This window comes from Lolium rigidum, chromosome 7, assembly GCF_022539505.1.
Source record: "Lolium rigidum isolate FL_2022 chromosome 7, APGP_CSIRO_Lrig_0.1, whole genome shotgun sequence".
NCBI classification, from domain to species: domain Eukaryota; kingdom Viridiplantae; phylum Streptophyta; class Magnoliopsida; order Poales; family Poaceae; genus Lolium; species Lolium rigidum.
Window position 1 is genome coordinate 22,554,724 of NC_061514.1, and position 23,776 is coordinate 22,578,499.

Here is a 23,776-nt window from a genome sequence, read left to right on the forward strand (position 1 = left end):
ATGGATCAACACCGCCACCTCGACTAGAGGACTCTGCCTTTGCCGCCGTGCTCTAACGCGCGGGAGGAGGGGCGTCTGGCACCGCTCCATCCGTGGTTGAACGATGTTGTCGTGATCTACTCCCATCTCATTCGGTGTTGGGGCTTACCGCCGCTGCGGAGGAGGCCGGCTGCAACGGCAACGAGGATTTAACCGAAGAGGAGTTTTTTGCTCGCATCTAGAGTTAGCCCCGGTACCGCCCTAGGGAGAAGCACCGAAGCCTCATGTTTTCATATTAGCAGCTAACAAATGGGCTACACATTTTCAGAGGAATTATATCGGGTCAGATAATTTTCACTTTTTCTAGGTGTGCGGTGATCAAGAACTCGTATATTTTTCGGTGAAGGAAAGGTCTACTGATTCAGTAAATCGCATCAAGGCAATATGACCAGAAAATGTTTACACGCAACCCGACATACAAACTTGCATATACGATTTCAGGGAAAAACCTACTAGTCTCGTGTGCATATTGGTTACCAGTCGCGGGTCTTGGCCTGCGACTGGTACCTCATCACTGATACTCTACCCGTTGCATGCCCATCTAGCACGCGACCGATAGCCCAGGTATACCAGTCGTGTGTCGATCTTGACCTGCTACCATTACTATACCATTCATGTGCTTACCCAGCCTACTGTTGGTGTACTTTTTTGGTAATTAAAAAATACTAGGACTAGCACCTGGCTGTCCATGTGATACAAACAACATAAAAATAAATAGAAAGAAATCGAGTCCACGTCGGCTCCTTGTAGCGTTGACGAGAGAATCGAGAGGCCAGTAGCAGGTCACCGTAGCAGGGCATCAGTGGTGGCAGAGGAGGGAGTCAGAGGTGGGCATCGGAGCAGGTAGTTTTTGGTGGCGAAGCAGGGCGTCGAGGAGGAAGAGGTGGTCGGCGGCAGTTGCTCGATGAGGTGGCCGGAGAGGTGGTGGTCGCCGCTGCGAAACATGAACATGCAAGTGGAGGAGGAGGAGGAGGAGTAGGAGGGAGAGGGAGAGGGCAAATGAGGAGGAAAAGGAAGAGGGGAGTGAGGATAAGGAAGAGGGGGAAAGAAGGAGGGCATGCATTCAAATTATAGTGAGGTTGCTCCTTTTAAGAAACAAATTCATCGAAATCTAAAACATCCGAAAACTATATTTTCCTTTTCGAATTTTACGATTCTCGGTAAATGATAGCCTCGAGAGCCATTTTACCAAAAGATGGTATCATTTTGCAAAAAAAAATAGTTGAAATTCATGTTTCTTAATTTTCCTAACAACAAGATAACATTACACATGGATAACCTGAAGGATTTTGAATTTTGATGTTTCTATCATTTTATTTTAATTTTTTTGCAAAACTGAAAAAGGCGATGTTACTCCCACCAAGGGGTGGGTGCAGATTTTTCTATTGGTATTAGCGAGCCAAAATTATAAATTAGGTGCGCTAGCAATAAGATGTACTTGTTGCGTGCGGTGGTACGGCGTGATGCCAGTATTTTGATCTCACCCGTGCTCACCGTTCAAAAAATCGTCTGATTCAACGATTAATCAGCTAATTAATCGCTACTTGATGATCACCGATTAGCCATAAACTCATTTATCGCTCGATTAATTAGCTGATGTGTCTATTAATCGCTAATCGGAGCCGACCGAGTTGACACCGATAAGCGATTTCCTTAACATTGCCCACGCCCCACTAACCAAATATATTAGAAGCGGGCGGGCAAGGAAACATGGGACCGGTATAAACATAGCAGTCACGTCCCTATTTGCGCGCGCTGCAGGATGATTTTGGACCCGAGTGCAGCCGGGGACCACCTAGTAGTCGTATGCCCCCTCTTCTCTCCGTTATCGTATGAGCACACCAGTCACGTGCAGGTTTTTGGCCTACAGAAAATAAAAACAGTCATGTGCGTTTAGATGGGTGTGTTGTCAATAAACGGTGGCTCTACAGCATTTTTTCTACCAACAAGAGATGATTCTAAGACAACTTGTTCAAGTGAACGGTTGTAGATCTTGTGGTTTATGTGTCCTAGATAAAACAGTTTAACATCTCTATTTTGTTGTCATATGGGTAAATTTCGTTTGGTGTATAGTCCATCCCTTTGAATATTCGAAACCCTTGTAAAAAGGTGAGTCTGTACGGTATCTTGTGTCGTCAGAACCAAAGTGCTAGTTGCTTGCTTTCTCTATTGTTATTTTACAATCCCAAAAGGCGCCTGCATTTGGGCTAGCTGACGCAGCCAGAAGAAGACAGGAGATCCTCGATCTTTAACATTTTCTAACTACGTAAAGAGAATCGTCCAGCAATGCAGATAAGAGGAATGAACGATGATCCAGGCAAAGAATCGTCATCCATATATCAAGTTAATAAAAAAGACTGCACTGTCACCAGGCCTATGTAAAAGATAAGTACTAGATAGTAATTGGGTGTCTGAGATGGAGCACCGTCAGCGTTGGCCGACCCATTTCATACATTCGATGCAATGGAGACCCAACTGTCTACTCATGGAAAGGAAATTAAAACTAAAAGTTATCACCAGACTCGCTATTGCATCAGCAGTGACAAAAGTATCGCAGCAACGGAACCTTGATTTCTGAAGTCTGCCTGACACTGAAGATTGCTAGAGGTCCGGGCGATTTCCAGGGGTTAGAGATTCATGCAGTTAGAGCATCTCTACTTGTTGGCGCTCTCACGCCCAAATCCGGCGAAATTTTTGTTCGGATTGGAGAAAAATTTGGCCTGGGGAGCGCCGAAGTTCTAGCCATCCCCCCGGTAGGAAACCCCCAACCTCGCCCATTTGACATATTTCAAACAAATTCGCTATAAAATTTAACAAGTTCGGCGAACAAGAGTCAGAAAATTGCTGAAACAAATTCGACGAAAATCAGTACAATGTTTAACAAGTGCTGAAACAAATGAAGCACACAATTTCACAAGTTTTGAAACAAATTAAGACAGACTAGTTGGCGTCGGCGTTGGCGTTGCCTCGGAGCGTCCATATGTGCTCCACCAGATCATCTTGCAGCTGTTGATGCATTGTAGAGTCTCGAATCTCCTGGCGCATAGCAATGAAGGCGGCCCATGATGTCGGGACCTGGTGATTAGGCTGTGCAAGAGGACCCTCTCTCTCATATGGTGCTTCTTGATCAGCCAGAGGAACCGGATGTTTTCGCTCATTTTCAATAATCATATTGTGTAAGCACACTCAACAGTTCATCACCTCCCACATCTGATCTTTGGACCAAGTCATAGCGGGAAACCGGACGACAGCAAATCTCTGCTGGAGGACACCAAATGCATGCTCGACGTCTTTTCGGCAAGCTTCTTGTTTCTTGACAAACTCGAAAAGTTTGGGGGTGCTAGGTTTCGAGATAGTCTTCACAAATGTTGCCCACTTTGGATAGATACCGTCTGCAAGGTAGTATCCTTTGTTGTAGTGCCGACCATTGATCACATAGTTCACCGGGGAGCATGACCCTCAACAAGCTTGGAAAAGATCGGGGAGCAGTTTAGGACGTTGATGTCATTGTTGGATCCAGGCATACCAAAGAAAGAGCGCCAAATCCAGAGATCATGGGTAGCCACTGCTTCAAGTATCACAGTGCAGCCGTTTTTGTGACCCTTGTACATTCTCTGCCACGCAAACGGACAGTTCTTCCATTTTCAATGCATGCAGTCAATGCTTCCAAGCATCCCTGGAAAACCCCTAGCTTCATTTGTTGCAAGGATCCTCTGAGTGTCTTCGACAGTGGGTGATCTCAAGTAAAATTCCCCGAACACTGCTATGACGGCCCTGCAGAACCGGTAGAAACAATCAAGAGCGGTGGATTCCGCCATCCAAAGATAGTCATCTGCACCATCACCGGGAGCTCCATACGTCAACATCCTCATAGCCATTGTGCACTTCTGCAGTGACGAAAATCCAACCAAGCCAATGCAATCCGCCTTGCATCTGAAGTAGGGGTCAATGTCTCTGATGGCATACACAATTTGCAGAAATAGCTTTCTGCTCATCCCGAGATGACGCCTGAAAACAGTCTCGCCGTGCAATGGATTGTCGGTGAAGTAGTCGGCGTACAACATGCAGTAGCCCTCCATTCGTTGTCTCGGCTTGCACTTCCGGTGACCTGGTGCCGACCCACCACGTCGACCAGTTGCCACCCCGGCGTACATGCTTGATAAGCAACCGAGGATCATCATGTGCTCCTCGTCTTGGGCGGCGGCTGCCATCTCTTCTCGCATAAGCTCGACGAACATCTGCTCCTCCTCTTCGTCCGAGTCCATGGCCGGCGAGGCAAATGGACGAACACCTGACAGGCGTGGTCGAGGCAAGCCGAGCCGCGAACGACGAGGAGTAGGCCGTCGTCGGAAAACAGGCAGGCGGAGGAGCAGCCAGATAGGTCGTCATCGAAAGACAACGGAATATAGGCAGGTGGGAAAGGAGGGACGGCGGAATCTGGGCAACAAGCCGGCGGGGTGGTGCCGGCGGCGAGAGAGATACGAGGGGTGGGGGAGATTTTGAACGAGGTGGCGGTGGGGTTCGTGTGGTCGAGTCGCCGACAGATCGGACCCTTCCCCGCTTTTCACTCGTCCGGACTCCCCAATAGCTCCCCGGGGGACCGGGGATGGCGTGGGCTCGCCGGATGGATGAAGGACCAAATCCGGATGAAAACGAGGAACCGGGGACGCGACTGGACCGAATTTCACCTTTCGGATAGAAAAAAAAACGTCACTCGGGGGCCTCATCGGGGAGACAAGCGGGGATGCTCTTACAGGGTCAAACCGGACCGGCCAGGGCCAGGTATGACCGTTGTTGTTGGGTTCAGGAAAGGAAACGGATTATTCCTTCCGTTCTTCCTGCATGCTCCGATTCGTCGGTCGACCTGACATACAGCGTCGTCAGCACCGTCCACCGCCTGAGTTTCACCGTCCAGCAACATAGGCACATCGAGGCCTCCCGGGTCGCACGGAAAGGCGACTCCAGAGGCGATTAGATCTAGCCAAAAAAAGCTCCGTCCAAGGATTCTCCACGCCGCCGTCGCCGTTGGCTCTGCCACGGCGGCGGCGGCAGCCTGCCTTCGCCGTCCTCTTCAGGCCCTTGGGCACTTGAGTTCTCGCGCGGCGCGCAGCAGGGACCTTGAAGGCAAGTACTTTTGGCGGATCGAGAGGCTGCATGACTTGGCGGCGCACCATGCCGAAATTGGTTGTGCGCATGCAGCGAGGAGCAGTTCTCTGGAGGGATCGAGGCAGCGTCGCCGGGAGATGTCGCGGCCAGGAATTAGACGAGGTTGGCCATCTGTTGGATCCCACGCCGTCATCCTGGTCGACTGCATCAAGGACCCAAGTCAGACGTTGAAGCAACGTCTGAAGGTGTCCTGGCACCTGGCGTCACATGTTTGCCTTGGTGATTGGAAGCAGTCTAAACTGTTGCCGCATGTTGCCATCAAGATCCGGGAGGTCGGGGTGAAGCTGCTAGATCGGCCTTTGAGCTCTTGGCGGCACCCATGACGTAAACCGATGATGTGCTGGACGGCGGCAAGTTGGTGCTTCTCAGCAGCACCTAGGTGGGCATGTTTCCGGCGGGTCGCGTCGGGCTGCTCGTTCGGCCTGAATAAAAGTGGTGGTCCTTGGAAGGACCTACCGGAGGCCTGAACTCGTGATCTGGCCGGAGTGTTGAGTTCCGGAAGGCTCCGCCGATGAATGTAACAGTGCTTTTGCCTGGAGTTTGTTGGATTGGAGGTATTCGGTCGTGCGCACCCATGTTTTTATTCCGACCGATTGGTTCTGGAGGGAGCGGCGCGAAGCTCTTTTTCTTTGATTGACATCAAGTGACTATGGATCCATGATGAAAGTCAGAAGAAGAGAATTTCATGAAGGCCAGAGGGGAGGACTAGCTAAGGGAGGTTCAAGTCTTTGCGATGTTGAGGGACTTGCTTGGTGTTTCGGGCTTCACAGCAGCGGTATGAAAGTGGGGGCGACAACACAGGTGAAGTGCGAGTCCTACCTTTCGAGGTGAAAACCCAAGGTCTGGCCTTAATTGGTTGTGCCTGGCAATGTCCTTGGTGGAGGCATTTGTTTTGAGAGCGGGGACTAGTCTGTAATTCAGGTGTTGTCTTGGCTGTGGATGTATTGCTATTGTTAGGCCCGAGATACTGTAGCGGGACTTTTATTTCTTAGTTTTTTTTTTTTTTGGCTCTGTGCATCCGTGGTGCCATTAGGGTGGTGCGTTGTTGCAGAGGCTGGGTGTAATTGGTATCTTCTTGATATTAATATATTCCCTTTATCGAAAAAAACAACATAGGCACAACGTTCAGCGGACGAGTGATCCTACGAATATTGCTACCTTTGATTAGCAAAAATGAACTACCTGCTACGTAGTGTTATTAGTGTTGTATGTATAGTTTTGAAGAACATTGGGTGCTTGACCTGTTGCATCTAACGTCGCCACCTAATGCTTCTGTTCAAAAATAAGTGTCATAGATTTATCTAAATTCACATATATCTAAATGTAGATACCTGTGAATCTAGATATATCTACCATATTTTGGAACGGAGAGAGTAGGTGTCAAAATCCAACTGTCAATGGTTGTTGGATCAAACGCCACGTTACGTGGTGCAGAAGTTATATCTAATCGTGTTTTAGATGGTAGGTCCTTTCATGCTCAAAAGTAAAATGCCGTCTTACAGGTGGCACAATATCTTAGATAATATATGTATGCGCGGGATCACTTCCATGATTTATGATAAGGTTGACCATAACAATCAACCAGCTACATGAGGTGTCAAATAACATGATTTGATACAAACCAATAGTCTCATAATAATTTCAGCCTTATTAGACGCTGGTCTCTATGACGAGCCTGTTCTCGCCGAGACCAAGACCAAAATTCCCCTCAAAATAAAGGTATTCATGTGATTTTTGAGCAATAAGATTCTGTTAACCAATGATAATTTAGTCAAATGACACTGGAGTGGGTGCACAAAATGTGTTTTCTGTGGAGAAGAGGAGACTATTCAACACTTATTCTTCGAGTGTCCTTTTGCGAAACTTCTTTGGCGTATAGTAAATTTCACTTATGACCTTCCACCTCCAACCAATACTACTAATATGTTTGGTAATTGGTTGACTGGATTAGATAGACAATCTAAGGCTTTTATCTGGATTGAGGTTTCTGCCTTATGTTGGTCTATATGGAGGACCAGAAATGATATTATCTTTAATAAAAAACAATCTTTCATTTCATGCAGGTTATCCATATGGTGTCACATTGGGTCCAGCATTAGGCTCTTCTGTCGCCGGGATGCCATGGTTTCTGGATGCACACGGCTCCAGATGGTCGCTCAGGATATCTGGTGCCAGATTGGCTGGCTTAATACTAGGAGATTACTTTGATGGTTACTCCTAGTAGTTTGTGTTTTTCACTGGTTGATTTTTGTATCAATCCTGGCTGATGATTGAGTTGTAAAACTTGTACTAAACCTGGATTTAATAAATAGCCGTGTGCATCATCATGATGCAGAAGCCGGGGTGATACTGCCCATTTCGAAAAAAACATGGAGTTTGCTAATGATGGGAAGGAAGTCACTATTTTAACGGGAAATTATTGTGTTCGGCTAATGTGATGGATGTCGAACACCACGACATTCGCTATGTTCTCCGTTTATTATGATAAGGAAATGTGTATTGACTTTGCATATTTCAAACTTTGCCACCTTATATGTTCATATTCATGCTTCTAAGATTTTTTGTTTAGCTCTTTCTTCACTGGCATGGCATCTATCACCATTCCTAAATGTTGAAATCTTACATCTTGTACTCCTTTGGGTGTTTAGACGAAATAATATACAACATCTCTATTTCTTCTTGTCATATGGCTCATTTCATTTGGGATATAATAGTTTCTGACAGGGGGAGTGATATTTTAACACATGGGAGCATATGCTCCCTTTATTTTGAAATGCATGGTAGACACATTTTGAAATATCAACAAATTTGAAACAAAAATTTCGCACGTACATCTTCATGTGCTACGCGCTCACAAAGTCATTTCATGAAAAATCGACTTGTCATATGGCGTGTGTAAAAAGACAAAATTCGATGCTAAAATAAAGACTTTTCACAAGATAATTTTTCTCTTTTAGAAATATGTTTTTATGGTAGAGGGATCATATGCACCCGGAATTCGAATTGAGTTTCTAACACCCCTTTCAGTATTCAGAACCCATGTATAAGGACGGTAACATGCGGTATCTTCGGCGAAAGAATCAAAGTGTTAGCTGCTTTGTTCCTGCATCGGCTACGCTTTAGCTGCTTCTGGGTTTCCCCACTCAAACCTCAAAAGGCACCCACGGTTGGGCTATCTGACGCAGCCATGCAGATATCCAGGCAAAAGGAATGAACAAATATAGCATGATCCGAGCAAGGAATCGTCATCTATATATCCAGTTACTTAAAAGGACTTCACCGTCATCCAGCCTACGCAAAGATAAGTAGATATCAATCACTAATTTCGTATCTGAGATGGAGTCGCGTCAGCGTCTGCTGATAAAACACATTGCAGGTGCAGTGGACACTAGTCATGCCAAGGAAAAGTAAATCCGATGGACCTTATCAGCAGACTCACTATTACATCAGCAGCACATATGCTTACTTTCTGCACATTATCTTCTGTGATTTTCCTTGTGCGAGTCAACGATTAATGTCCACAAACTGACATACACAGGGCTTGCATTCAGTTAACAGCACCAAGTTGGAAGAGCTTTAGCTCATCCTTTTAACCCCAAGGACATACATACATACATGCTTGATTGTAGTGTCATGGTCAGTCAGAACAGCAAATGGCAGCACATTTGTTGCTCGTGTTGCGCACCAGCCGCATCAATCATGGTACTTCTATACAGCAAGAATACAGACGTGGACATAGTCAACTAGAGAGCAGCAGCTAATTGCCTAATTCAGATGATGCGTCAAATCAAGGCAAAAAATGCCTCAGTCGGCTGCTTGGATTGTTGCAGTTCCGCTTTTCCTGAACCATGAGATGGGTGACGAGAAGTCGGCATGCTGCTGTTGCTTTTGGTTCTGCCAGTTTGGACATCTAGCAGAACACGGGTGCAAGTACTAAGACGTCATTACAGAAGATATCCGGTCGGTTTTCCTCACGTTGTACTTGTCGTAAACTCTTTCATGGTTTTCGCTCCACCACGACTCCGCTTGATGTTCCCCAAATCTTCTCCGGCTGCAATAAAAAAAAAAGATACTCAAACGTCAGGTCAGGTTCCTCATGGCAACTTCCAAGCAAAAGAATGCTCCATATCCATTGCAATGCCTACCTGAACCGCACTCTTTTCAGCTCTTTGGTTCCATCATGAAGAGAAACCAGAGTCAGGTACACCCCAGGTTCAAACTGCACTATCCACTCCGCCTCAACTTGGTTACCAGGTGAACTGGACTCTCTCATGTTCCAGCCTTGCAGGTTTATCTGGAACCGTTCCGTTTCCCGCCGATCAAAATCCTCTGATCTCGGACGATGCCCCGCCATCCCACCATTCGTCCTCTGCTGTGCGGCCGGGAAATCCCTGCTCTTGTTGAAGTTCTCAAACATGCTGTCATGTGGAGCCATCATGTTGTCACTGGGGTTGATTATTTGATGGGCTTGGGGAGGCAGCCCGTTGAACCGAGCAGAAGCAGCAGAAGTCGGTGTTTGGGGATAAGGAATGCCTCCTGGATCGTATCTCTTCTGACCTTCTCTCCCCGTTTCAGAAGAAACTACACCAGGTAGATACCCAAGCCGTGGTGGCTTCATGTCAGAATCTACTGGAGGAAGCCTCTCTGCCATTTCTTTTACCTGTTGATATTACTGAACCTTATTCTTGTGGCTTGGACGAATCATTAATACAAAAAAGGTGCAAAGAAGGAAAGAGACAAAGCTACCACAATAACATGCACCTAGTACAGTTAATTTCGAAATATCACCTGTGCCGTTAGCGACTTTATGACCTCTTTTGCAGCCTTCGATTTGGACACCTCTTCTGCAGCAAGGGTCGCTGCCTCAATGGCTTTTGCCTCCGACTTCTGCAACTCCGTGTCTTGTTGTTCTCGTTGCTGTCTCAAGCAATTAACCTAATTCAGAGACAAGCATAAGGACTAATTTCCACTGTCGTTTATAGTTGTTTCAAGAAATATACAGAACCAAGCAAACCTCATCTTTTAGTTTTTGAACCTCTTGCTTCAAAAGTTCATTCGCATCCCTCAGACTCTCGAAGCTTTCTGAAGACAAGGCGCTCAAAGAAGTTAGATATGGCATTCTTAAAAATTGTGAAGTATATATCTGGCACCAATGGGGTATGCGTTTGTCACTGTCGAACCTGTATTGTGCAGATCACCTGATCCAATGAAAGGGATGTCGTTTAGCTGCCAAATTGCAGGGAACTGTGGCGAATAGTCAAACTTTTTTGTCTGCTTTGCTGCCTTTACATCTAAACTCTTGATCATATCTGAACTAGTAATTGACGCTGCTCTGTTTGCTTTTGTTTCCATTCTCTCAGCCTTGGTATCACCCGGTATGCGAGGTATATTGTTCCTGCTATAACCGACACCAGAATCCATAACTTTACTTAGCTTCACATGACACGAATCACATACACGGTATGGCTTTCCAGGATTTGGAGACAATGCTGCTCTTAGCGCCTTTTTTGAACTGCACGAATGACAGTGTACTAAGCCACAGTGGTAACAGTTGTGCCTCTTCCGAGTGAACCCAAATGGCTGTCTGCATGCTGAGCACTGAGACTGCTCCATCCCGGACACCCATTTATGTTGACAAATTGCGGCCGTAAAGCCTGATCCACAAGCAATGCGCTTCACAGACCTATCCCTTAAAGCCTCGACAAGTGTAGGCACCTTACGATCTGCAATATCACCGTGACCCAACCTTCCATTTGCGCCCTTGCCCCAAGTATAAACTTCACCTGTATTTGTCAATACGGCAACATGGTAAGACCCACAAGCAACCTCCACAACACCACCGCCCCCGACCTTCTCTTCAACTAGACGTGGATACCTTCCATCATTATTTGGATTGCCAAGCTGTCCGTAAACTGAGCTCCCTACGGTAAACATGTGCCCTGAAGTAGTCAACCCAATCGTGAGAGTATGGCCACATGCAGACTTATGGAAGTTGTAATCTATCAGTGAGGGCACACAAGTTGGCTTGAGTTTTGAGGACCTGTCACCATGCCCAAGGCGATATTTGTCTCCGTCTCCCCAGGTAAATAACTTTCCAGATGAAGCATTTGACTGCGTCATGATAACCTCAACAACAGCAGCACTATGCCACACCCCACATGAAACAGAAATCGTCCTCAGACCCTTCAAAGACTCCACTTCCTTTGGATACGAGATAGTCTCTCGATTCCCGTGACCTAAGGCGCCGAACGTGCCATCACCAAATGTGTATAACTGCCCAGAACTGGTTATCAAAGCTGTATGCCATGTACCACAGGAGACAGTGGACACATGAAGGCCTTCCAGAGGACCTGAAACTCTTTTTGGGATCCAGTGGCTCACGGTACTACCATGACCAAGGAGTCCAGCGTTGTGGGTACCGTCTCCCCAGGTGTAAAGATCGCCTGTTGCAGTAACAGCACAGGTGTGGAATTCGCCACAAGCAATTATTTCTACATTGTAGGCTGACAATGACTCGAGTAGACATGGCTGAAAAATGCTTGTACTAGCCCCATGACCGAGCCGCCCACTGCACTCTACTCCCCACGAAAATACCTCTGTCTGTCTTGTAACGAGTGCAGCATGCTTCACACCACAAGCCACATAACTGACATCAAGCATTACATTTGACTCTAAGGGCTTCGGCACAAGAATATCAGTACTTGCACCAGGGGAGTGTGTGTTTCCATCAGACCCGGTATCACACATGACTTCTCCCCAGATATAAACATCCCCAAACGATTCAGAATCTTCACCACCAGAACCATGGCTGGATGTGCTGAGAGCACTGGAAACACTGACTCGAATATCCAATGACGAGCCTTTCACTTGCATATCTGACACATCAGTCCTTTCTGAATATGTATATTCTCCAGAAGAACGGTCCTTGGAATTTGCTGAGCTCAACTTGTTCTCAAAGGAATCCGAGGTAAATGTGGAGCTACTGCTTAGGCTACTTTCTCTGCCAACCTGAAACAAATTATAGCAGAAAAGTTCAGAAGCCTGGCTTATCATGTTGTAAAGGTGTGGTTCACCTATTTTCTACACGAGTAGAAAGTGAATGACGCACTTGAAAAAAGATAAGGAACAAATTCAAAATTTTCTAAACTACATGAGTGCATTTCAGGTAATTGACTAACATAAAGCACAATTTATGTTAGTAGCAGTAAAAACTCTAAAAAGAACATCGGACAAAAAGTGACCATCAAACAAATCAGCTCCATTGGGTAGAATTATTAGAATAGTTTTTCTGTTATGCCATCATGCTATTAGCATCAGAAATGTGTGTTGCTTTTGTGCAACAACAGTCAAGAAAATTATACTGCAGCATAAGAGGTTGATACTGGACCGATAGTTAATCACAGCAACAGAACTAGAACTGAGACTGCCGGAAAAGTACTGATAGCTTTGCCCAAAAAGATAACAGTAGTTCAAACGATATGAAATCATTTACTCAAGTAATGATAAGCGCTCAAGATTGTGTTAGTTACGATAATAAAAACTTGCATAGAAGTAAGCTGTGTTGAAGCAGAGATTTACATCAAAAGAAAGGGCAGCACTGCGCATTTCACCAGCGTGTTGGGTTTGAGATCCGTGCTGTCCTGGAGATATCAATGCGTTAAGGCATGTAAACCACACCTGTGTTTCCACCTTATCCTTGCAGATCTTTGAAACAAGATCAGAATTAATTAGTTGATATTTATTAAGAAACAGAAGAGAGGGAATAGTAATAAATTGTTTCTCGTTGTAGTACCAGATCGAGGGATCGCTTGCCATCCTTATATATGAGTGAGAAAGATAAATGGTCCTTCTCAGGGAGCAGAAAACGTTGGAAAACCAGCTGAAAGAATAAATGTTGAAACATCAAAGACTTCAAATAGAATATGACCATACTGTTTAGAATGTCCTTACCGTTCTTTGTCCTGAGAGAATTCTGGACACAGAAGCTAGTTTTAAACTTTTCTCTTGGTTACTTGAGACCCAGATAAGAGTTGATTCATCCTGCAGACCATATGAAAGGAATCTCTTAACTGCATATAATATCTGCAGAAACAGTTTAAACTGCACTCTGCTCTCACATTGCATATTTTAAAAGTAGTTTCCATTTTTTAGACATTTCTCTTTTTCAGAAGAAGCAAAACCCTTATTGCAAACAAGCTTTGTAAGAGTTCTGCACCAGTTCCACGAACCACAAATGAGCAAAAGGCCTTTCAAAACCACGACGAGTCAGGTCAGACCATAAAATTCAAAAGTCATTCGTCAAGATCAATTTTTTAAAAACTATGAAGCCATCACGCACGAAGACAGTTAGAAGGAATTAGAGCATACTGCAACATCTGTTTAAAAAACTTACATTGGATAGTCTGAAGGGAGTAAACTTGGGCTTCCCCTTGCGACCATACTTAAGCAGCTGGGTGCCTTTCTTCAAAGCAATAAGCGCCTGGCAAATTCACGAGGATGAACCAAGTCCAGTAAATGGTGCATTTTTTACAAAGAGTAAATGGTGCATAGCGTGAGTCAAAACATATAACGAAAGCTCCCCCATCGGAATTCAGAATATCTCCTAGGGATGTGCTAGTTTTTGCACTCCAAAGTTTGACAGGACCGATGCTAATGGGAAAGTTCCATGTGTGTTTTTGTCCATTTCCCTGGGAACAAAACCAACTAAAGGAAAACCCTTGTCCGTAGCTTTGTTTTCTTCATTGTTTTTTGTGTTCCTGGGGTCACATGGAGGGCAACACCTACAGTCTATAGCATGCTTTGCCAGCATCATGAATCCATTTACTGATATGAGAGTTTCTAAAAAAAGGGGGGAGATATCAGGAATCTTTTGGTGACCAGCAGAGGTGTAGAACGCCAGGCAGCAGCCTACATGGTGGTAGAAACAATGGTGCTACTGGAGCTAGTCCTGCTTCCGAAGAGCAGCATTGACATACTCCTGGTAGTTCTAAGTTTGTGAGCAGAGATTATCATCCATTCATTCAGGATGATGCAATGCAATACATGTAAGCCCTGCACCAAGCAGGTCGCTACACAAAACCTTGACATTCAACTTCATCTATTTCCAGATTTAAAACCAGACTGATCTTTGAGGAGGATACCACATCCATCCCAAAATTACTGGAGCCGGGAGCTGCGGTGGGTGAAAATGGAGCCAAGAACGAAATCCCCAACTCGAAATCGGAATCTGCTACTACTATGAACTCCTGCACTGCAGGAACTAGTACCAGGATCCTCCCGGGATCTCCAGCTCCAAATGCAACAAACCCGTGGCGGTCGCAGGAAGCAAGGGCGGACACCTCAAAATCCCAGCAATTAAGCTCCAGCGCCACCGGCTCAAAACCTCCGCGAGGAATGCTCCAAAAATAGAAGACTCCAATATCCGCCATAATCACGGGGCTCCTTCCCCGCGCTCCCGCATTGGCATTTTGCAGGATAGCAGAGGGAGGAGGAGAAGAGAGGGCTGCGGAGGGGAATGGAGGTTGACCTTGTCGATGTCGAGGCCGGGATCTGCCATTCCATGGGCGAGCGGCGTCCGGTCGTCATGGAGCTGGTCCTCGCCGGGCTCTCATGGAATCTCCCCGACTCCGCCGCCGGAGCGCTCCCGGCGGAAAGAGAGAGTTTTGAAGGCGGGGATGGCTTGCTTGGGTGCAAGTGCAATGGAGGTGGGCGGCGGCGCAGGAGGCAGAGTCCGGCAGGAGCGGGCGGACGGGGCGGGAGAGGTGGTGGAGTGGTGGTAGGCCGGGGTGGTCGTGCGGGGAGTGAAGGGAGCACAAGTCCTTAAAGAAATGGACGGACGGAGCGGTCGTAGCGCGCGCGGCTTTGGCTGCCCTTTGACGCCACCTCGGTACAGAAGCTCGCTCGCCAATGGCAACTACCGGGGGCTGCGCGAGGTGAGGTGAACGGCGGAGTTACCGGGGCGGCGGAGGGAGAGGGAGGGAGGATTTGGGACTTTCCAAAGGGAAGAAAAGGTAAAACGGAGATGGAGCATCTCGTCTCGTCTCGCTCAAAAAAGAAGTGGTGGCGGCAGGCAGGGCAAAACTTTGGAATGAGGGGGCGATGCGATTGATATTGATTGCCCAATCATGCCTAAATTTCCATTTTCACAACTCCGATCCTCCTGCACAACGACCAAAAAGATACTCTAAGTGTAACTTCTAATTTTAGCAAGAGTACTGACATTTTCCTTGTCATCATACTTTTATAATTTATTGTGTACTATTTATCTTAAATCTCTTTAGTGTTAACTTGGAGTTGGTGGTCGCTCAACGCACTTAACCATCTGATCTGAGTCGATTACTCGATTTCCAAAACATTGTGGATAGTCTGGCTGCTCTTCTCTAAGCATAGACTACTTTGCTGATCATTTGATTTTCTGTCCACATTGTGCATTTGTTTGAACATTGGCTCAGTTTGTCGTGTCACTGGAAACGACATGTTCCTCCACGTTGCTAAGTACTGAAGTGATTATTTTGGCAACTTGGATTGTGAGCATAAATAAAGTTTCGTGTTTAGTTGATTGTATTTGAATTTGAAAAGTAGCACAAATAAAAGCACCTCACCAGCACACGACACAGCACGGCCCCGCCGGCTGCTAGCTCGATTCTTCAAACAATATTCGCCGTGGCCCATCGATCGCGTGCGTGTACGAACTCTAAATTTGGACCAGGGCTGTCTGCTCGCTTCAACTAAGTACAGTTGTAACAATTAATTAACACATTTGTTGAAATATTGGACCCACTTTTAGTGGCCCAAATTAGATTTCAGTTTTTCCTATAAATCTCAAAGCCCACATAGTGGCAGCCTTGTGAGTTTGAGCCCAGTTGGTGGCAGCTCACTAGGGAGTGGCAAGAGGTGGGAAGTTTAGTCCCACATGGAAAGTTGGGAGGAAGTTAGACCACCTTATAAGGTGGGTTGTTCCACCACTAGTAAGTGAGTGAGAATAGGAGTGCTATATGCGCGCTCCTCCTCCTCCTCGCTCGATTCGACTCGACTCGACTCGACTCGACTCGACACGACGCGCGCCGCGCTCGTGGTGAGTGGATTGAGCCTCGAGCCGAGACTTTCCTTACTTTTTGCAGCTCAGGAAAACGAACAGAGTCCTAGACGGACGCGTCGCAGTTAGTCGGTTCGGGTCGCTCCCGGATCGGATCGTGGGCAACGTTCGTGCGACACGTTGCCTAGGGTTTCCCGAGCCTATATAATCTCCTGCCCGGCTACCGCAGAAACATATCAAATACACGAGTTAGGGTTTCCACCTCTCTCTGCTTGCGCCGCCATCGTAGCCTACTCCATCCCGCGAGCCGACGTGCATCGGCGAACGGGAGAGCAGGTCACCGGAACCGCTCGTCCTTGCGATCCTGTACGGGAGAGGGCGAATTAGGTTTTTGGGAAGCGCTTTGCGCGACTGCTCAAGCTCTTCATCACGGGTCGTCTTCCGTCCAAGTCGGGCGGTGCTGCCTACCGTCGTATTCAACGCCATCTACTTCGACCCGTCGTCCCTGTCGTCAACAACGTTGTCATCAATAACGTTACTGCAGCGACATCATCTGCTACACCTCCACCGCCACCTCCACCAGATCGGTACGTGCGACATATCTCGATCTGTTTAGCGATGGATGTTGTACTCGTTTGCTATGCTACCTGTTCATGTTGATCACTACATCTAGTATGTTCGAGTTTCACATGTTAGTAGTTACTCGTCGTCATGCTTAATATTCTGGAATTAATCATGGAAATTGTGCCTAATTATCCAACAATCCAAAAACCTAATTGTAGGCAATTTCCTGAGTTAACAATGGCTGGATTTGCTGATGCACTGAGGCCGGATAAGTTTACCGGTGTGCACTTTAAGAGATGGCAGTATAAGGCCATGCTCTCGCTTACTCATCTGAAAGTGTTCGATGTTGCTAAGGGTTTACCTGAAGGAACTATATCTGACCAAGATCAGAACAAGTTCAAGGAAAGCAATACTCTCTTCGTCGGATGCGTTCTAAGTATTCTTGCTGATCGTCTGTGTGATGTGTACATGCACTTAACGGATGGTAAAGAGCTGCGGGATGCACCGAATGCTAAGTTCGGTGCAACCGATGCGAGCAAGTGAACTCGTACATCATGGAGAGCTTCCATGACATCGGGATGGTTAACAACCGTTACGTAGTCGAACAAGCTCATGAGATACGAGTGCATTGCGAAAGAGCTTGAACTCCTTAAGTGTGCCTTACCCGACAAGTTTGTGGCTGGATGCATCATCGCCAAGTTGCCCCCTTCATGGAGGAACTTTGCCACAACTCTCAAACACAAGAGACAGGGAGATATCGGTTGAAAATCTGATAGCATCTCTTGATGTTGAGGAGAAAGCTCGGGCTAAGGATAATACCGAGAAAGGAGAGGGTCGGCCTAGCGCCAACATGGTGCAGAAGAAACCCTACAAGCAAGAACAAAGGGAATAACAAGCCCTCCTTCAATAAGCCTATGAAGACTACAACCTTCAAGAAGAAGAAGATGATAAACAAAGCAGATCCGAGCTGCTTTACATGTGGAGAGACCGGCCACTTTTCCAAGGACTCGTCCGGAGAGGGCAGACCGCAAGAAAAAGGCGAGGCAAGTCAACACGGTGACCGCTAGCAATGTCGATGGGTACGGTAATCTCTTTACTCGTTCTTTCGGTATTTCAATCTCCATGTTGGTGGATTGATACGGGTGCTAATGTTCATGTGTGTGCCGACATATCCATGTTCACTTCTTACCAGGTCGCCCGGGATTCTTCCGTCTTGATGGGGAATGGGTCACATGCTTCGTTCGTGGTGTTGGCACGGTAGATCTGAAGTTCACTTCGGGGAAGATCGTGCAGCTGAGGAACGTGTAGCATGTCCCTACTATGAACAAGAATCTCGTTAGCGGTTCCCTTCTATGCAGAGATGGGTTTAAGGTTGTCTTAGAGTCGAATAAAGTAGTTGTCTCCAAGTTTGGACAATTTATTGGTAAAGGCTATGAGTGCGGAGGCTTGTTCCGCTTTTCGCTTTCTGATTTCAGTAATAAGTCTGTGAACCATATTTGTGGCAATGTTAGTGATGCTACCAGTGTTTGGCATTCTCGTTTATGTCACATTAATTTTGGTTTAATGTCTCGGCTATCCAGTTTAAGTTTAATTCCGAATTTCACCATTGCCAAAGGTTCTAAGTGCCATAGTTGTGTGCAATCAAAGCAACCTCGGAAGCCTCACAAGGCGGCCGAGGAGAGAAACTTGGCACCTCTAGAACTCATACATTCCGATCTATGCGAGATGAATGGTGTGTTGACAAAAGGTGGAAAGAGATATTTCATGACATTGATTGATGATGCGACTAGATTTTGCTATGTTTATTTGTTGCGAACTAAAGATGAAGCTTTAGACTACTTTAAAATTTATAAGGCTGAAGTTGAAAATCAACTAGAGAGAAAGATCAAGCGTCTTAGGTCGGATCGTGGTGGCGAATATTTTCCTAAAATCTTTGATGAATTCTGTGAGGAACATGGCATTATTCATGAGAGGACGCCTCCCTATTCACCCCAATCAAACGGGGTTGCCGAGAGGAAAAACCGCACGCTGACCGACTTGGTGAATTCCATGTTAGCCACCGCTGGTTTATCAAAGGCATGGTGGGGGAGGCTTTATTGACTTCATGTCATGTCCTGAATAGAGTTCCTAACAAGAATAAAGATAAAACCCCTTACGAGGAGTGGGCTGGGAGAAAACCATCACTTTCGTATTTGCGCACATGGGGATGTTTGGCGAAAGTCAATATTCCAATTACTAAGAAGCGCAAACTTGGACCAAAGACAGTGGATTGTATCTTTCTAGGTTATGCTCCGCGGAGTGTAGGATATAGATTTTTAGTAGTTCAATCCGAGGTACCTGATATGCATGTTGATACTATTATGGAATCTCGTGATGCAACATTTTTTGAGAACATGTTTCCTATGAAAGATATGCATAGCATTGCTATAATTTCTACTGAGATAATTCCTGAGTCCAGTACATCTAATGAGTATTTTGAACAATCACATGAGAATGTTACTGAGAAGGATGACAATGAAGCTCCTAAACGGAGCAAGAGACGAAGGATTGAAAAATCCTTTGGTGATGATTTCATTGTGTACCTTGTGGATGATACTCCCACGTCCATTGCGAGAGGCATATGCATCACCGGATGCGGATGACTGGAAAGAAGCTGTCCATAATGAGATGGACTCGATTCTTTCTAATGGAACTTGGGAGTTGTCAGAACGACCCCATGGATGCAAGCCAGTAGGCTGCAAATGGGTGTTCAAGAAGAAGCTAAGACCTGATGGTACTATTGAAAAGTACAAGGCACGGCTTGTAGCGAAAGGCTACACACGGAGAGAAGGCGAAGATTACTTCGACACCTATTCACCTGTCGCTAGACTTACCACCATTCGAGTACTACTATCCATGGCTGCCTCCTATGGTCTTATCGTTCATCAAATGGACGTAAAGACAGCTTTCCTTAATGGAGAGTTGGAAGAGGAAATCTATATGGATCAGCTCGATGGGTTTGTAGTAAAAGGTGAAGAAAGAAAGGTGTGCAAGTTGCTGAAATCTTTATATGGCCTAAAACAAGCACCTAAGCAATGGCATGAGAAGTTTGACAGAACTTTAACTTCTGTAGGCTTTGTTGTCAATGAGGCTGACAAGTGCGTTTACTATCGCCATGGTGGGGGCGAAGGTGTTATACTATGTTTGTATGTGGATGATATTCTGATCTTTGGTACAAACATGAAAGTAATACACGAGGTCAAGTCTTTCTTGTCAAAGAGCTTTGATATGAAAGATCCGGGAGAAGCCGATGTGATTCTGAACATCAAGCTGATTAAGAACGAGAGTGGGATTACTCTAACGCAATCCCATTATGTTGAGAAGATCTTGAGCCGGTTCGGCTATATTGATAGCAAGCCTTCTTCAACACCTTATGATCCCGAGTGTGACACTACGCAAGAACCGGAGGATTGCCATAGATCAATTGAGATACTCTCGGATCGTTGGCTCACTCATGTACTTAGCGAGCGCGACTAGACCCGACATCTCTTTTGTCTGTTAGCAAGTTGAGTAGGTTCATGTCAAACCCGGGTACTGATCATTGGCATGCACTTGATAGGGTCATGCGCTACCTATGTGGTACAATGAGTTATGGGATTCACTATTCGGGGCACCCAATCGTGCTTGAAGGATATAGTGATTCGAATTGGATCTCAGATGTAGTTGATATGTACGCCACAAGTGGGTATGTATTTACCTTTGGAGGTGGCGCAGTGTCATGGAGATCTTGTAAGCAAACCATATTGACGAGGTCAACTATGGAAGCAGAACTTACTGCTTTAGACACAACCATCGTTGAATCGGAATGGTTGCGTGAGCTCTTGATGGACTTGCCCGTGGTTGAAAAACCTGTTCCGGCAATCCTTTTGAATTGTGACAATCAAACTGTAATTGTCAAAGTGAACAATTCTAAGGATAACGCGAAGTCATCAAGACACGTCAAGAGACGTTTGAAGTCTGTCGGGAAATTGCGAAACTCCGGAGTAATAACCGTTACATATATTCAAACGAGACAAAAACCCGGCAGATCCCTTTACAAAGGGACTATCACGTAATGTGATAGAAAGTGCATCGAGGGAGATGGGTTTGAGACCCGTTGATGTTACACCATAGTGGCAACCCAACCTTTGTGATCGGAGATCCCGTGAATTAGGACCTAGGAAGAACAAACTAGTGGTTTAATTGAGGAGAGTATTATGTAACCCTCTCTATGTGAAGATGCACAACTCTCAATTGATGGGAGCACAAGTCCTTAAAGAAATGGTCGTAGCGCGCGCTGCTTTGGCTGCCCTTTGACGCCACCCCGGCAATGGCAGCTACCGCCTACCGGGGGCTGCGCGAGGTGAGATGAACGGCGGAGTTACCGGGGCGGCGGAGGGAGGGGGAGGGAGGATTTGGGACTTTCCAAAGGGAAGAAAAGGTAGTAAAACGGAGATGGAGCATCAAAAAAGAAGCAGTGGCGGCAGGCAGGGCAAAACTTTGGAATGAGGGGCGATGCGATTGATTGCCCAATCATGCCTAAATTTCCATTTTCACAACTCCGATCCTCCTGCACAACCACCAAAAAGATACTCTAAGTGTAACTGTGTAACCTCTGATTTTAGCAATAGTACTGACATTTTCATTGTCATCATACTTTTATAATTTATTGTGTACTATGTATCTTAAATCTCTTTAGTGTTAACTTGGAGTTGGTGGTCGCTCAACGCACTTAACCATCTGATCTGAGTCGATTACTCGATTTCCAAAACATTGTGGATAGTCTGGCTGCTCTTCTCTAAGCATAGACTACTTTGCTGATCATTTGATTTTCTGTCCACATTGTGCATTTGTTTGAACATTGGCTCAGTTTGTCGTGTCACTGGAAACGACATGTTCCTCCACGTTGCTAAGTACTGAAGTGATTATTTTGGCAACTTGGATTGTGAGCATAAATAAAGTTTTGTGTTTATTTGATTGTATTTGAATTTGAAAAGTAGCACAAATAAAAGCACCTCACCAGCACACGACACAGCACGGCCCCGCCGGCTGCTAGCTCGATTCTTCAAACAATATTCGCCCTGGCCCATCGATCGCGTGCGTGTACGAACTCTAAATTTGGACCAGTGCTGTCTGCTCGCTTCAACTAAGTACACTTCTAACAATTAATTAACACATTTCAAAAAAGAATTCATTAACAAGTAGAGTAGTGCCTATTTGGTTAGACACGATGAGGGGACTACTACAGCTAGTCACGTAAGCAATGCTAGCTAAGCTAGCTAATCGTGCGAGCGTGTTAGCGTCACATCACCTCGTACACGCGCGCTCATCAAAAGAGCCACTCGTTTGTCCCCGGCCGGTTGTGGTAAAGATGACGTGTGTCTACAAGTTGAATCCATACCGTATATATTTATATTCCTTGTACACAAATACCTATAAAAACTCGTAAGTCGTATTGTATAAAAGCAGCAGGTTTTTGCACACGCACACCGTCGGAAAAGGAAGCGGTGATTCGCATGCATGCATGGACGAGACGTTGACTGTAGGTTTGTTTCTTTCTCCATAAAATGTACTAGAGGAATTTTCGGAGCCGATGAACTCGCTTTTGCCCACCAATGTGAAGATGTGGGGCCTGTAGAAAAAGGCGATGTATTTTTAAAAATCATGTTTTCGGATTTTATAAATTTCGAGAAAAACTTGCACGTAGATAATGGGTGCATGTATGTGTGTTTAACGTCTGAAACTTAAATATATGCATTTATAATCTGTATAGAAAGATAAAAATAAAAAAATTACACTAGTAAGTTCTAAAAGTTATAGCTTAATGTAACTTAATATAACTTACTTTCTGCTCGACCTACGGCCGTCCGACCACCAGCAATGAGCTACCGCTCACCCTCAAGTTCTTTGACCTTTTTTCTAAAAAATTAAACCACTTTTGCCTCTCTCAAAAATTTAAATGTTCCATGGACTTTTGTACTCACGCCATGTTGGATGGCTAGTTTAAATCACCGGACTTAGCCATTTTTGTCAAAGATGGATCACAAATAGCTAAGACACACACGCCTTGTTTGGCTACTTCAATTAGGTCACACCATTTTAGATGCATGGATGGACTCAATGCGAACTAGCCAAACTAAATAGCATGTCTACACTAGTAAAGTCATTCAAAATGGCGTAACCATAGAAGTTTTAACGTTTGCGGTGCGTGCCCTGTCGGGGGGATGGCCCCCGGTAGGCCAAGAGTATGGCAAGTTAGCCATATTATGGTAGTGGTAAACCGGATCACAGAGTGATCCGGAGTCTAAGGTTATGTTCAGCTAATCGGAGTTGGTACGAACCGGTATCCCCAGAGGGGTATACCGAAGTACTGGCTCTAAGAGGCGGTGCGGCTAAGTGTGAAGGTACCGGAACCAGACGTAAAGGTACCGGCAAACCGTAACCAGGGGTCACTGTAGCCTATCGGCACATTGGTCAAAGATTCCATCAAGGACTAGAGGACAAGGATGAGCGAAACACTTCAGCTTTAAACGAAGCCCTGGCGCCAAAGCAAGATGATGACGTAAAAGATACCGGTGGAGGTCACTGCTCCCTGTTTAAAGTCATAACCGGTGCCATACAGGCCAAAGTAGTTTTATAAAGTAGCTTAGCTCATCCTAGATTCCATTAGGGTTTCTTGCCTTGTAAGCCACCCTCTCCCCTATATATGGAGAGGGGGCACACCCCTGCGCGGGAGGGTTCCATTAGGAGATCATTTGATTAAAAATTGTGTATTGTACATCTTCTACCTCTGGCCAAGGGCCAAGTTAAGGAATACATACCGGTTTCTTTTCATCTCTCTTTCCCTTGTTAACAACACCCTCCCCCGGATCCTCTAGCGCACATTCGGCCCCAACTTAAGCCATCCTATAGCATCTGTTGTTTCCCCACGACGACAGTTGGCGCCCACCATGG

General features: G+C 45.8%; 1 pseudogene; it reads right to left on the minus strand.

Moving 5' to 3' along the window:
* Positions 1-9,068: 9,068 nt before the first annotated feature.
* On the minus strand, positions 9,069-14,810 carry LOC124677357 (annotated as a pseudogene).
* Between the last annotated feature and the right edge of the window lie 8,966 nt (positions 14,811-23,776).